The sequence below is a fragment of the Hemiscyllium ocellatum genome, chromosome 1 (genome assembly GCF_020745735.1).
Source record: "Hemiscyllium ocellatum isolate sHemOce1 chromosome 1, sHemOce1.pat.X.cur, whole genome shotgun sequence".
In the NCBI taxonomy this organism is placed as follows: domain Eukaryota; kingdom Metazoa; phylum Chordata; class Chondrichthyes; order Orectolobiformes; family Hemiscylliidae; genus Hemiscyllium; species Hemiscyllium ocellatum.
This window is the reverse complement of record NC_083401.1, coordinates 51,926,649-51,942,812: the sequence shown is the minus strand read 5'-3', so window position 1 is coordinate 51,942,812 and position 16,164 is coordinate 51,926,649. Positions and strand designations below refer to the sequence as shown.

Genomic DNA, 16,164 nt, shown 5'->3' with positions numbered 1-16,164 from the left:
TGATGAGTTTCTCCAGCAATTTCTGTTTGTGTTTGAGATCTCGAGCACCCACGGTTCTTCGATTTATTCTGGTTTCGATTTCCACTGTAGACTTTGAACATAAATAACCAGGCTCCAGAGCTGGTGGCTGATAGGTTGAACTTAGATCCCGCTGCTGGCTTTGATGGATGTTGGAGATCCCAGGGCACTATTTCCCGGGTAAAAAAAAAGTAGCAGGGAAATCTTGGCTGCTAATTATTCCTCAATCCACATCAAAAAAAGCACATTATCCGGTTATGATCACATTGCTGTTTGTTGTGTGGGAATGGGTTTCAAAAGTATTGCCTGCACAGGAAAGCGCTTCAACACGACGTACAAAACACAAACGACACAAGTGCTTAAGTCGCTTTGTTCCCCCCCACCCCCCTCAGCGCTCGCATTTCAACCGCACCTTCTGCTCAAGTGGATGGACATCGGGAGCGGCCAATGGTTGGTTGTGGGATGCGGGGAAGGCGGCGCATCCGGTGCTTGCTGAGCTCCTTACCGCTGGGGTGGAGGGAAGGATAGAGAGAGGGTGAGGGTGGTCTTGGACGGACGGACGGAGTGAGTGATTGATTGACTGACAGGCAGGTCGCCTGGAGCGCGGAGAGTGTTGTCTGACTTGGTTCCCACAGACAGAGCAAGCGGTGCGACTGAGGGAGACATGGGTGACCCAGCTGGCTGAACCCACCAACAAAACTTAAAGGTAACCGAGACTTGTGTGCGTGGATAGACGGATGAAATAAACGTTGTGGCTTCATGACCAACAACAAAAAAAGTTTCTGAAAGAAATGTTTCTGTCTTCCCTCGTCGGTGGGTGAGGGGCTAACGCGTTTGAAGAGTTTGGCTTGGCTCTGTTCACTATGTACAGAGCATACGATACCGGGCGTTCCTACCCTCACTTTAGAATTTAAAGTTTCCGATAGTCCCGTGTTTAAAAGTTGAGCTGTTGTATAAATACCACTAAAACTTTCGTTTTACAGTCGTCCACCTAGTGTTTTCTGCGATCCTAGCATCAGTAACCCTAATGTTCCTCTGGCTTAGTTCGCAGTTGTACTAAGAAAGCACGAGTGTAAATATTTTTTTGAAAGAATGTATGTGCAAGTGGTTATCTCATCAGTTGTGCATTTTTTTTCACATCACAGTTTACAAGACTGTACTTTTTCATCAGATTTTTAAAAGTGCAAAAAGTTCTGCATCTTGTGTTTAAGAGCTGTCAAAACATTTTTTAGCTATTAGTCGCCAATTCTTGTTTGCTCCATTTGTAGTCCATAATTTACCCAGCTTGCGTCTGCATAGTTGATTGTTAATTATAACTTTCTGTTAACGGTAACGTTTAAAGTATTTTCTTTCCTTCCTTTAACCAGTTACTGTGCTGCAATTAATGCTTTCACATTTGGAAGGCTGTTTTGGAAGTTGAGTTCAAAATCTATCTACCTCCTCCGCACAGACTATTATTTCAACTCATCGGTGGCAATGTGTTTTTCATTTTTTTAAAAAAAATGCTTTTGCACGGGGTAATGTACTTGAACTTTTAAAATCTCTTCAACTGCAAATCTTACTTTTGGTGCTGTTAATGTGCTGACTTTATAAAGGTTTACTTTTTTCATCTTGCTTAAAATGTTCTTTCTAGTATTGTTTATGTCAAGATGGCATTTTTGTGGACTTATTGGTGAGAAGACTGTCAAGAGTCAACCACATTGCTGTGAGTCTGGGGTCACATGTAGACCAGACCAGTTAAGAATTGCAGTTTCTTTCCCTTAAAGGACCAGATGGATTTTTCTGACAATTGGCAATGGATTCGTGGTCACAATTGGACTCTTAATTTCAGATTTGTACTGAATTCAAATTGCACCATCCACTATATTGGAATTTGAACCCCAGTCCTCAGAACAATATCTGCGTCTCAAGATTAGCAGTCCAGCAATAATAACGTATAGGCTCATCTGTTAGCTTGAGTGAGTATAAAAAGTTTCATGACACAACTTTGATGCAGAGCACAGTAGTTATAATGGTGTCCTTGCAGACATTCTCCCTCAATAAATAATTGCTGTTTGTGGGAGCTTGCTATGCTCAACCATGCTGCTGTATTCCCTGTAATACAACAGTGACTGTGTTCCAAAATACATTTCCTTTGCTGCAAAGTGCTTTGAAATACCAAGTAGTTATGAAAGTACTAGTCTTTTTTTAAAATCCCTTATCTGGCTTGGTGCCACTTTTTGAAAAACTTGGTGGTAGTGTTAAGTTTTCTTGGGGAGGGAGAGGTATAGGCAGCACTTAGATTTCAGTAGGTGACTATTGTTGAAGGGATGAATATCATGGATGTGCAAGACATTAAAATTGGACAAATGCAACAAGTTGAGTGTTTGTGGGACTAGAGGAGGTTGTGGAGATTGAGAGACATTGTAAAACAAGCATATAGACCTGAATTTAATCGGCCATTTGATGATGCCCCGAGAAGTGGGAAAGATGGCAACATGGTGTTGAAGGTTAACCTAGGGAAACTAATTAAGCCACACTTCCATTTCCTGCCTGTTCAACTTGCGGGAGTGAAGAATGGAGTTGGTTATTTGGCAATAGAATTTGTGAAATAAAGGCAATGGCTTTACTCTTCCCAGTATTGAATGAAGGGCATAGTGCTGGAAGTAAATTTTCCTTAAAATTACTCCTTTTGCTTCAATGGCCTTTCCACTTCTGCATTACTGCAGTTTTAAGATTGTAACATTATTTAATGCACACAATATAATTTCCATTGAAATTATATTCATCTAATTCCATTATTTTTCTCCATAATGTCAAGTGTTAACACTGTCAATAAAATGACAAAGGAGTCTCATGTAAAAGGTACACACTGCGATTTCACTCTGAGATCTGTTTCTCCTTTTATCTTGTCTAATTGCTTGGGGGGAAAAAAAACCTAATTAGCAGGGATAAATCTTGATTCATCAACTGAAGTCCTAGCTCTGAGTCTTTTATTTTCAGTCAGTGTTGCCACTTCTCCATTATTGTCGTCATATTGTCTTTTGAATTTGGTAAGTTATTTATCTTGTATTTCACTGCATACATTTATTTGTTTTGTACAGAAAGCAACTGTCACTCAACTCTCTTTAATTTTCCAACTTTAAGTTGAATAGGAAGTGAGCAAAACATTACATCTTTGTATATTTTAGTTCAGGATAAACTGATATGCACTCTTTTGGGGTAGTTGACCATAATGGGAAGATTTTTAAAAATTCTCTTGACGCTTTATTAGTGGGAGAATATTCTATATGGCACAAGTAGTCGGTTGATACTACGGGCCTTGAGTGATGCTGAGAAAAGACATTTTTGTCAAGGCTTTTCATCTTACACTCCAGTGAATTATCTTGATGAGTGCAAGATAAAAAGCTTTGACAAAATGTCTTTCAGCAATATAACACACATTTTTCATTGTCATTCTTTCCATCAGACTTTTATAAGCTGGAACACGTTGCAAAAATCAATTGTTAAGTGAAACTGCTGAATGAAATTGAAACAAAATTCTGGAAAAAAACTCTTAAGTTGGACAGCAATTGTGGAAAGAAACAAAAGCATCCTTATGAAAGGATGTGAAAGATTGATCCAAATTACCAACACTTTCTGTGCAGGTGCTGCCTGATCTGCTGATTATTTCTAGCATTTTGTTTTTATGTCAAATTTCCAGCATCTGCAACATTTTTTTTTATCTTGGGCATTTCAGTGAATTGGGTTTAGGCATTGTTCTTTATGCATGCAGCCATTTTGTTGGCTGTCTTACAACAAATCAGTGAACATGCTTTTGTTACAGAAGTTATTGAAATAGTTTTGGTGTTAGTTAGGCTATTGGCATGAGAAGGATAAAAATTGAGCATCTGCTTCAAGAATGCTTTGCATATGTTGGGGTCCAATTACTCATCAGTTTTCTTGCTGTTATTTTCACGTGTGATTGTTCACTTTTGTTACAACTTTGCATTACACCAATGCAAAATTTGTAATAATTATACACTAAGTTACCATTTGTTCTAAGCATACTTTGGCATTGATTCTGTTTACCATTAATGTTCACACAACTTTGAAATATACAGTTTGGAATACTAACTGTTCAATTTTGTTTCTGGTTTGGATAATTATCAGAATCTCTACTATTTCCAATACTTCTGAATATATTCAGTCTGAGCTAACATCTCATACCTTGTTGCTCTTCAGTGTCTTTGTTAATTGATCATAATTTTCAACAACCCTTTCTTACTAATTTTAACTGCAAATTTTGCCTACCTATTTCCAATTGAGACAACTTTTGAGACTGTAACTATGCGTTGGTAACCTCGAGTGAGAATTGGCGTCATGCACTTTGGCTTTCAACCTGGTTCAGTGAAACAGTAACTCATTTGAGTTAAACTTTAAAGCACTCCCATATGAGCTGTTCGTACACCAGGGATGGTTTTATAACACTTTATGTTCAAGCTGTTTAATGGTAGCAAAGAGCGACCTTTCACAACCGCATTTTTTTTTTGTATTTACTCACATTAAAATAAAAGTTGAAGACTTGATGCACAGTTTAATTCAACATAGAGTAGAACAGAGCCAACCTATGTGACCCTTTTGCAGGTAATTAACTTCCATCAGTGTCTCCTCAGGCAGTGAAAGGATTGATGTCAGATCTCTTTTTTTTAATGAACAGTTTCTCTGCAGCTTTGATTTATGTTTTATAAACTATTATATCCTTGGAACTGTTATGCTGTTTTCACACAATTGCACTGTCAAAGAGACACCTGTCTTATTTAAGGCTCTTTTTAACTGTACTTCTTGGTCAGTCTGTCCTTTATTTTAATGAGTTTAGAGTCTGTTGCTAATCTTACATTAGTTTTCTCCCCCCAGTTACAAAATTCTGTAATTTCAGTGTCCAAAGTTTACCCTCTCTTTGGTCCTTTTGAATTAATTGTTTTAAATGCACTTAGGATATAGAGTATAGAACAACAGCACAGGAACATGCTATTAAGTCTACCATGTCTGTGCTGACCATGATACCATTCTAAACTAATCCCATCTGTCTGCATATGATCTATAGCCCTCCCTCCCCTCCCTGTTCATGTGTCTGCTAAAATGCCTCTTAAATGTTGCTGCTGTGTCTGCTTCTGTCACCTCCCTTGACACCGCATTACAAGCACCTACCACTGTTTGGGTTTAAAGAAAAACTTGCCTTGCACATCTTTAAACATTCCCCAACATCTTAAACCTGTCCTCACCGCTCCCCCCCGTATTTAATATTTCCACCACGGGAGAAGACTGTGAATATCCACCCCATCCATGTCGCTCATAATTTCATATAATATAGTAGTCCCTCCCGTACCTGTGGGCAATAGTTCTAAGATCTACCACGGAAGCCCAAAGGCGTGGGTAGGAGTTAATCCACTCATTTAAATGGGAAATTTACCTTTCTGGCAGCCCCCAGTCCCTGGTTCCGGAAAGTTCCCTATAATATGGTTGGGCCATGGAAAATGAAGTTGCGGTTATGGGGTCGCCCCATACTCATGAGATCAAGTACTAGGTGTGAATATACAACTAACCATAGTTAGCTTTGAAGAAGCTTCAGAGAAACTGTCAACGTGACTGGTGAGTGACTTGTGGATCTTAGGAACGCAGCATAAAACAGCTGACTGTAGAAGAAGGATGTTCCAAGCAGTTACTGAATGCAGAAAATTTACATTGGTATTGCCACCAAACAGGAGGAACATAAGACCATTCTAGATAAGAGCAGAGTTAGAATTAGAGGTGAAGAACCTCTTAAGGCCAATGTAGAAACATCTGGTGACAGAAATTATCTCATTTATCTCATGGTTAGAATATAGAATTAATTTTTTTTTGGTAATAGAAACCATCTGTTCAATTAGATTTTTTTAAAGCCAAAATAAAATCCAGTTTGCGAATATATAATTATGTAAATTAAATTGTAATGTATATCACGGCACATTTTGTCCTCCTTACATCACACTTGCAGTAATAAGTCAGTACGCTTGTATTTATCTTTGTTTGAATGAGAAACATTCTCACTTCTAAATTCCAAACATTATTAGCTCAGCCTTTCTTAAGGTCAACTATTCCTTTGAGGGACAGTTCCCTCATTCCTGATGAAGGGCTCCTGCCCAAAATGTCAATTCTCCTGCTTCTCAGATGCTGCATGACCTGCTGTGCTGTTCCAGCACCACGCAGTCTTGTCTCTGACCTCCTCAAATCTGTAGTCCTCAATTTCTCCCTGTTCCATTTGAGGTATTTGCCTTTGACATGATACCAATACAAGTACAACATCTCCCCTGAAGGAAGTAGTGCAAAACTGGGCATGTTACTCAGTGATGTTGCACTTGTTTTATAAAGAAATGGTTCAGAAGGAGTTAATGTTTAAGTTTGATTAATTTACACTCAAACCGACAATGTCACATTAAAAAAAAGCAGCCTAGTGTGAGGTATTGATGGAAAGAGAAAGTCTTGTAATTATGACTAACCAGTCATTATAACTTGTACCTGTGCTATTATCCAAGAAACTACATCCTCTGTAAGACAAGTGTCCTCACTTGTTTATTCAATAGTAGTTAGTGCTCTACTATTGCTAAATTAGAGAGGTACTTACCATTAGCATGGAAAGGAGGTTTGAAGGATCTTATAGAGTCATAGTTGTATAGTTTCGAAACAGACTCTTTGGTCCAACTTGTATATGCAAACCAAGTTTCTCAAACTAAACTAGAGTCCCATTTGCCTGCGTTTGACCCATATCCTTTTTGAAGAAGGTCACAGCCTATCCAGCTTCTCCTTATAACTCATACCCCCCAGTCCTAGTAATATCCTTGCAAATCTTATCTGTACCCTCTTCAATTTAATAATATCCTTCCTACAGCAGGGCGACCACAGTACTCCAAAAGTGGCCTCACCAACGCTCTGACCAGTACCAAATGCTGTCTTTGGCACAGTATTCATGTCTCTACCTTAGGCAAGAAGGATGTGGGTTCAAAACCCACTTATTCCAGAAATGTGTCATCATATGTCTGAACAGGTTGATCATACCTATCTGGAAAATAGGTTTGATGGCAGCTCTGTACTCCAACCACAAGCCAATACTGGTTGGTAATGCAATATATGGTATGGTCATCAGTGCATTGTTGCATACTTACCTTAGGGTAACAACAGTGAAACAAATCCATTTGACCCAGGAGGAGGAAGAATTCTGAAGACAAGTGTGTGTACCTCTTTAAGAAAGTTGTCTGTGTACTCTGAAAGCAGTAATCAACAGCTGTGAGCAGACAAGCAGTCAGCAGCATTCTTGGCACAGTAGTGGGGCAAAAGCAGTGTTAGAGCATAAAGCTTTTACAGGTGTTTCCCGCTACCTGAAAGTAGCGTGTTCCCAGGAAACCTTTCGTAATCCAAAAATGTAAATGATTTATGTGGGAAAAAGTATCGCAGTTTTTTGTAAAAGTGAAAATTCTCTTTGGATTTGCAAAAACAGGTATTAAAGTAGTTGTTTTGTAAAAGTGAAATTGCATGAAGTGAACATCCAAAAAGCAGGCGATACTTGCACCCCCAAGCTCGTAAGTAGCACAGGAAAGACAATGAAGTTAAGGAAAAGAGGAAAATCTAGTCACATGGGGAGGTTACAGTAGAAAGATCTGTGCAGAGAGTTTGCAGTTCTCAGTACAGGTAGAAATCCCTATGGCCAAGGGGAAAACCACTTTAAAATAGTTGTGCATAAGGTCAGGCAAGGTAGGTGAACTTGCCTTTGGCATGAGTGTCATTACCATCATGAGCAGGCTCCATGTGCCTCAGATGCAGTGTGCAAAGTAAGGGATGGTAAATCAATTTATACTGAGACTCCAATCTCAAAGTCGCAGAGTACATTTAAAGTGACTAAAGGGCAATTTAAATATTTTGAAAAAAATAATTTTTAAATTAGATTTATGTCTTGAGGCCAGAACATTCAAAATGTAAAGGACAGAAAACTTGCAGGATTAAAAGTTTTTAATTAAAAAATTGTGCTTTGAATGATGTTACCAAAGAGCAGCATGACATTTGAGGAATAGGAAAAGGCTAAGGATTGATCTTTTGGGGGACATAAGAGGTAAGTGTATGAATGGAAACTGAAGCCATAGTTGTAGTTACATGCCTGGCACACCTCTGCTCTGCAGAAGCAATATTTTCTTTAAAATGATTGAATTAGCAAATGTGATATAGCTGCTAAAGTTTGTGATGCACAAAATGGAGCTCTTTGGTGCCCCCCACTCTCTCCAAATTCTCCCCATTTGTAAGAACATGCCAATCTGATAATTTGGCTATTTTCCAGTCAAAAATATTTTAAGCTTCACTTTGTATTTATTTAAGTACAAATACAAATAACTAGTTCAAATAATGTCTATTTGTTGTTCCCATTAAAGTATATACCAAAGTATTTGCAAAATAACATGTACTTTTGGCTTTCAAGGAAATTGCAACACAAAATTTGAATGTCCTTGGATTGCTGATAGAATATGTTAATAAGTGATGTGTTGACAGAGTTAAACAGCAGTTTAATTATAGATTTAGGCGGCATGGTCGCTCAATGGTTAGTACTGCAGCCTCACAGCGCCAGGGACCCGGGTTCAATTCCCACCTCTGGCAACTGTCTGTGTGGAGTTTGCGCATTCTTCCTGTGTCTGCATGGGTTTCCTCCAGGTGCTCCGGTTTCTTCCCACAGTCCAAAAATGTGCAGGTTAGGTGAATTGGCCATGCTAAATTGCCCGTAGTGTTGGGTGCATTAGTCAGGGGTAAATATAGGGGAATGGGTCTGGGTGGGTTGCGCTTCGGAGGGTCGGTGTGGACTTGTTGGGCCGAAGGTCCTTTTCCAAACTGTAGGGAATCTAATCTAATCATTTGATTTGCATTTTAGTTAATAAGAAAATTATGTATTTTTAAGAGTTTATGGCATTGAAGTTTTCTAAATTGATAACATGCATTATGACAAAGATTTCTTTATTTCAGATATGGCCTGCAGACAGCTCAGTTTGGGTATTTAAATATCATATAACAAGTGAAGGAATTTTGAATTTACTGGTGGATTTTCTGAAAAAGCATAATTCAGTAACTTGGAATATTTTTAGTATTTAAATATTTATTTTGCTTTTCTTTTAACGATATCAATGTGTAGTATTGGTGCATCAGAATACTACTAACAAGAAATCCTATTTTGGTTTTGATGGAAGAGAGACTTGCAACAGATATTGAAAAATAGTTCTGAGAAAGTACTGGAGGCCACTAGGTAGTGCAATATAATTGCCTTATTTCTCATCACCTGTTATTTTTTGTATAGATGCTATACTTCAATAAAAGTCACTTTCCTGTGTTAAGTAGCTATTATTTGAATGGTTGCACTAAACTAATGAAGCTCCCTTTGGATCTTCTCAGAAATGTACTGTGACGTCAGTGAAAAAAGATGAATGGTCATCTTGATTTCTTTCAATCTCAATGGGTGTCAAGTTAATAATTGTATACATGATAGCCTGCAGCAAAGCTTTTTTTTTCAGTGAGGGTTGTTTGTTCCTGTATGGATTACAATGTAATGAAGCAGAATATGTAACTTAATTTACAAAATGCAAGAAGAATCAAGAGAAATTTAGGTACAATCTATTGTCATAGAATCATAGAGGTGCACAGCATGGAAACAAACCTTTTGGTCCAACTTGTCCATGCTGACTAGATATCTCAATCTAAACTAGTCCCACCTGCCACACTTGACCCATATCCCTCCAAACCCTCCTTATTCATATACCCATGCAAATGCTTTTTAAATGTTGCAATTGTACTAGCCTCCACCACTTCCTCTGGCAGTCCATTCCACACATGCACCATCCTCTGCATGAAAATGTTGCCCTTTAGGTCTCTCATATCTTTCCCTGGATATTTTCCTCACCTCTTTATGCTGGGTTTTAGAGTTGAAAACCAATAGCCCTCCCACCTCAAATTTAAAATGTTTGTGGTATCACTTTTTTTTAAGACCATAAGACATAGGAGTGGAAGTAAGATCATTCGGCCCATCGAGTTCACTCTGCCATTCAATCATGGCTGATAGGCATTTCATCTCCACTTACCTGCATTCTCCTCGCAACCCTTAATTCCTTGTGACATCAAGAATTTATCAATCTCTGCCTTGAAGACGTTTAGCAACCCAGCAATGAATTCCACAGGCCCATCACTCTCTGGCTGAAGAAATGTCTCCGCATTTCTGTTCTGAATTGACCCCCTCTAATTCTAAGCCTGTGTCCACGGGTCCTAGTCTCCTCGCCTAACGGAAATAATTTCCTAGCACCCTTTCCAAGCCATGTATTATCTTGTACGTTTCTATTAAATCTCCCCTTAATCTTCTAAACTTCAATGAATACAATCCCAGGATCCTCAGCCATTCCTCGTTTGTTAGATCTACCATTCCAGGGATCATCATTGTGACTCTCCGCTGGACACGCTCCAGTGCCAGTATGTCCTTCCTGAGGTGTGGGGACCAAAACTGGACACAGTACTCCAAATGGGGCCTAACCAGAGCTTTATAAAGGCTCAGTAGCACAACGGTGCTTTTATATTCCAACCCTCTTGAGAGAAATGACAATGTTCTTTCCTTGTACCACCTTTTTGGTTTGTGCAAGACACCACTCCCAATTGCCCATCTCTTGTGAAGTAGTTTTACGTCGAGCAAAACACATTGGGACTATCACCTTATTGTATCACTCACGTGATTGTTTTATTTTTGTGGACCAGAATATACTGCCTGAGTCAATATATATTGAAATTTCATCTTACTTTTCAACTAAAGCTTGATTGCCAAAAATAGTTTTAATGGAATATAAATGTGTATTAAAGCATTTGGGAGATCTGAAGATAATTTTAGAATGGTTGGCTGAGGTGTGGACATAGGGTGGTGTAATATCTATTTACTGGCAGCATTTGAATTCTGGCTCCCAAACAACAGCTCTAGCATCTGCCACCCTTGCCCACTATTCAAATTTAGTTTATAGCATGAAACCAAAACAAAGTACTGGAGAAACATAGCAGAGCTGGAAGCATCTGCGCAGAGAAAAAGCAGCTTTAATATCGAATCAGTGATCCTTCATCAGCATATCGTTTATAGCTTATTTACTTCAATTTCAAATAGTGTTCCCAACAGTAATTGATCACGTGCGAATAAAATAAAACCTTTTAAAACTCTTGCTTTTGAATTCTAATCTTAATCAACAATCTACAAAATCTCAATCTGGAAATGCCATAGTCCTAAGCATTTCAGACTGGAGAGGTTACAATGTAACTAAAAGTTTGATGGTTTATGGTTAACATTCTCCAAACAGGCTTTGTTTGTAGAAGGAAGTGTTCCTTCTTGCTCCATGAATTGGCTAATAGTCACTTGTCACTTATTTTGTTGGATTTACATAATTCAGTAAATTCCTTGGTTTGCTGGTTGATTTGAGCATCATAGTTAGAAGGTTGTGCACTCATCAAAAACAAAACAAAATGTGCACGTTTCTTGGCAAAATGTGCTGAAAATGTTGTGAAATTCTACTTGTGCAATCTGAGCTAACACCAGTTGTTGACTTTTCCTCATTGCACATGCCATTGATAGATTGGATACATATCGGAAAAAATTGCCAATTTTTATTTCCTAGTCAATGCCCTGGTGAATGATGATACTGTGGTTGCCCAATGTTACTTGAGATTGTGCAGAAGTAGTTCTTCTTCTGTTTTTGCTGGTCCTTTTGAAGGAAAGTGTGACCTAGTACCCCTCACTGTAGTCCGGTAACTTGTAATGTTTTCGGAGAGTACTTCAGTACTCAATTCATCCTGCCTCCGGTTTGCTACTCTTTGTGGCCAATTTGCATGCCCTTCCACAGATCTAATACTCTACCTAATTTACCTTGCTAGCCATGGTCAGGCCACCTTTCCCATTTTCATTTGTGCTAGTCAAAAATGAACAGTTGTTGCAGTTTTTTCACATTACTTAAAAGCTTGCTATTGCCTATCCATCAGATTCCCCTTAAGTAATGTATCCCAAATTATTGTAGCTGCCTTGTACCTCCATTCCATAGTTTGTTTTATTTAGATTCAGGACCCTTGTCTTAGAATCATCTATGTCATTCTCCAACTTAATGAAGAATTCTATCATTTTATGGTTACTGTTCCCTAAGGGAGTTTGCACAGCTAGATTGCCAATTACTTCTTTCTTATTATAAAATACCCAGTCCAGGATAACCCATTCTCTGGTTTGTTCATCATCATATTCATCTACAGAACCATCCCGTAGACACTCCAGGAATTCCTCCTCCACATTGCTGTTACTGATTTGATTTGTCTGATCTATGTGTAGATTCAGGTTTCCCAAACTTACATCTGTACCTTTTACTGCTTGCATCTCTAATTGTCTACTTAATACCTTCCTCAATGTTATTGCTACAGCCGAGGGGTCGATTATATAACCCGGACTATTGTTTTCTGCCATTGGGTATTTCTAAGCTCTACTCAGGGCGGCATGGTGGCTCAGTGATTAGCACTGCTGCCTCATGGCACCAGGGACCCGGTTTCGACTCCAGTCTCTGGTGACTCTGTGTGGAGTTTGCACATTCTCCCAGTATCTCTGTGGGGTTTTCTCCAGGTGCTCTGGTTTCCTCCCACAGTCCGAAGATGTGCAGGTCAGGTGAACTGGCCATGTTAAGTTGCCCATAATGTTCAGGGATATGTAGGTTAGGCACATTAGTAAGGGTAAATATAGGATAATATGGTAGGGAAATGGATCTGAGTGGGATACTCTTCAGAGGGTTGGTTTGGACTTGTTGGACCTAATGGCCTGTTTTCACACTGTAGGGATTCTATAATCTACTCATCGGAAGTAATGTTGGAACCTCACTATTACATTAATGTCCAATTAACCAGCAGTGCTACCCCAGTTCCTTTTCCCTTTTCATTTGTGCTTCCTGAAAATTGATACCCCAGGATGTTTAGTTCCATCCCTGGGCACCCTCCTCTCCATATGTCCCACTGTATAATACCTGTTTATCTCTGAGTTATTCATCCACTTTATTGCAAATTCTCGAGTACTCCCACTGGCCCTTTCACTGCAGGGTTGTAGACTACTCCTAATTAAATATAAGTACCTCAAGGCAGCATCTTAACTGATCATCCTTCCCATTCTCCTCCAGTGTCCTGCTGCAGCTCCCTCTGGATTACAGATCCATAATTCAGCCCTACATGAAGAACAGACCTTGGAACAAATATTTAGCCCAGTACACTAGGTTTGTTCAAAATCTTTGTGACTAACATTCCTGTAATTCCCCCAGAGCATTGGCAGAATGCATTAGTGGACCTACTGGGGAATTAGCTCAAGGAAAACTCAAAAATTGGAACAACCTCAGAAAATTTGTTCATCTATTTCAGTAGAGATACTAATGCCTTGTGGATAATTACTGGGGAAAGATTGTTGAATGTCTCCAAAATGTTGATCGATAAGTCTTAAACTTGTTGCTTTTCTTTTGTATGCTCCAATGCAGTAAAATTCGTAAACATAAATCTCACTGTCAGTCCCAAATGTTTTACAATAAGGACTAGTTGTGCTAGGGCTGAAGTCTGGTACACCACTTTGGGATCTAATCGGGGAAGATAAAAATAAATTATAAAATTTTATTGCTCGGAGTGAGGCCATTAGGCCAATTATAGCAATGCTAGCTTTCTGAGCTATTATATTAGTTGGCTTTCTTTGTCCCTTTCCCAAAAACATTTTAATTACATTTTCTTTCATACATTTAATCTACTTTCCTTTTGAATTGTTATAGTAGATTCTATTTCCACTATACCTTCTGGTACGGCATTCCAGATTGTTTTTCATTTATGTCACAGTGAACGGCTGGTCGATTCAGTATTGATTGCTAGTCCAATCTTGACAGTGAGAGCCTCCAAAACGTTTTCACGGCCAGCCTCATTATGATACTATCAGCAAGCTTCAAGTGCTGACTATGAAATGATGTGAAGTGATGGCGAGGCACATTAGTTACACACAGCCTGATAAGTCCTGTGCCTGGGTCAGCATGTTGAAGGAGCTTCTGGATTAGTGATGCTGGAAGAGCACAGCAGTTCAGGCAGCATCCAAGGAGCAGCGCAATCGACATTTCGGACAAAAGCCTGATGAAGGGCTTTTGTCCGAAATGTCGATTTCGCTGCTCCTTGGATGCTGCCTGAACTGCTGTGCTCTTCGAGCACCACTAATCCAGAATCTGGTTTCCAGCATCTGCAGTCATTGTTTTTACCATGTTGAAGGAGCTGTTCAGCTAATCTCGCATCCCTGCCTTTTTCCTTTTCCAAGTACTTATCCAGTTCCTCTCTGAAAGTTTTGTTATTGCATCTGTGTCCATTCCCCTTTTCATGATGAGGTTTTTCAATCAAGGTGTTACATTGGAAGCCTTCCAGTTTTCGAGAAAAAGAACTTCCAAATCCAAGGATGTTTGAGATTGTGGTGGAGACTGTTATTTCCTTTTCTCTCTTCCTGAAATGTTAGATTGTTTGCTGTTGGAACCTATGCTATTTCCGTGGAATCCCATAAGGCGTTTGATTAGTTAGCCTATGCAAATATTCTACACTTTCTTTTTATATTTTATAGCTTTCGGTTCTACAAGTAATTGGCAGTGCTCTTGTATAATTTTTGATTTAAAAATATTTTCTTCTGAATTTTCTGCTGGCTGTAAAGTTAGTCTTATTTTCCTGTTTATAAAATTTGTGTTTATTTGTTGCCCTACTTGTAGTCCAATATCTTGCTTACTGTAGCAATTCTGTTTCATTCTCCCAATTACTCCATCTGCATTGCATCTGTTCTGATAATATCATCTTATTCATTCATGTCTCCAGTGTAACTTTTTTTTTACTACAGCCCTCACTGTGATTAACTTAACTATGTCTATTTCATTTCCATATCTCAACTCTCACCCCTTTCCCTACGGAGCCCAACAGACTAGGTCCAGGCTTGTCCCCAGCCGAAGAGGCTAAAACCAGAAGATATTGTCTCAGAATATGGGGCAGGCCATTTCGGACTGATGTGAGTAAATTACTTCACTCAGTGGAGAATGAACTCATGGAATTCTCAAGTACAGGAGATTGTGGAGCCCAAGTCACTGAGTATAATCAAGAAAGAGAAAGATAAAGTTTTAGATTTTAAAGGTATCGATGGGTATAGGGAGAAAGTGGAAATATGGCGTTGAGATAGACGATCAGTCATAATCGTATTGAATGGTGTAGCGCACTGGAAGAACCAAGTGGCCACCTACAGCTCCTGGTTTCTATGTTTAGTCTGCTTGATATGCACCCCATTTGATATATCCAGTATTCACTCCCTTCGCCAGCGAGACACCGAGATAGCGCTTTGTATTATCTACTTATGCAATGCACTAGGCTCCTTCAACAACACCTTCCATACACATTACTTCTACCACCTAGAACCAGATAGGCAGCAGATGCCAGAGAATATCATTGTTTGCAATTTCCCATCCTAGCCACACACCATCTTAAATTGGAATTGTCTTACATTAAGGCCATAAGAAAAAGGAAAGGGAGTGGCATTTTGGCCCCTTGAGCTTGGTCTGCCATTCAGTAGTATCTGATGTAGCTAATCTGATATTCCTCATGTCCATTTTATGCATTTTCCCCATATCCCTTGATTTCATTACAGATCAAGAATCTATCTGTCTCGGCCTTAAATATACAAAGGACTATGCCCCCTCCGCTCTCTGTGGCAAGGAGTTCCAAGACTCTCAACTCTCGGAGAGGAAATTCCTCCTCATCTCTGTCTTAAACTGATGCTTGTTTATTCTGAGACTACACCCTCTGGTTCTAGACTTGCTCGTGAGGGGAGCTATTCTCTCAGCATTTATCCGGTCAAGCCCCTTAAGAATCCTTTGTCTTGATGATATCTCCCCCCCCCCTTGTTTTGCTAAGAATTATATTTGTAATTGAGTGAGTCCCAACCTGTTTAACCTTTGCTCATAAAACAATCCCTCCAAAGCAAGGATTATCATAGTGAACTTTCTCTAAACTGCCTCTGACGTAACAATATCTTTCCTTTAAAAAAAGGGACCAAAACTGCTCACAGTACCCTAGATGTGGTCTCACCAA

General features: G+C 39.2%; 1 protein-coding gene across 1 annotated transcript in view; it reads left to right on the top strand.

Annotated features, from left to right (window-relative positions):
- Positions 1-518: 518 nt before the first annotated feature.
- il11ra (interleukin 11 receptor subunit alpha) overlaps positions 519-16,164 on the top strand; it is an 81,839-nt gene continuing 66,193 nt past the window's right edge. Inside the window, exon 1 of the mRNA XM_060854780.1 lies at positions 519-724. The gene's annotated coding sequence lies outside the window, so the exon portion shown is untranslated. The remainder of the gene's footprint in view (positions 725-16,164) is intronic.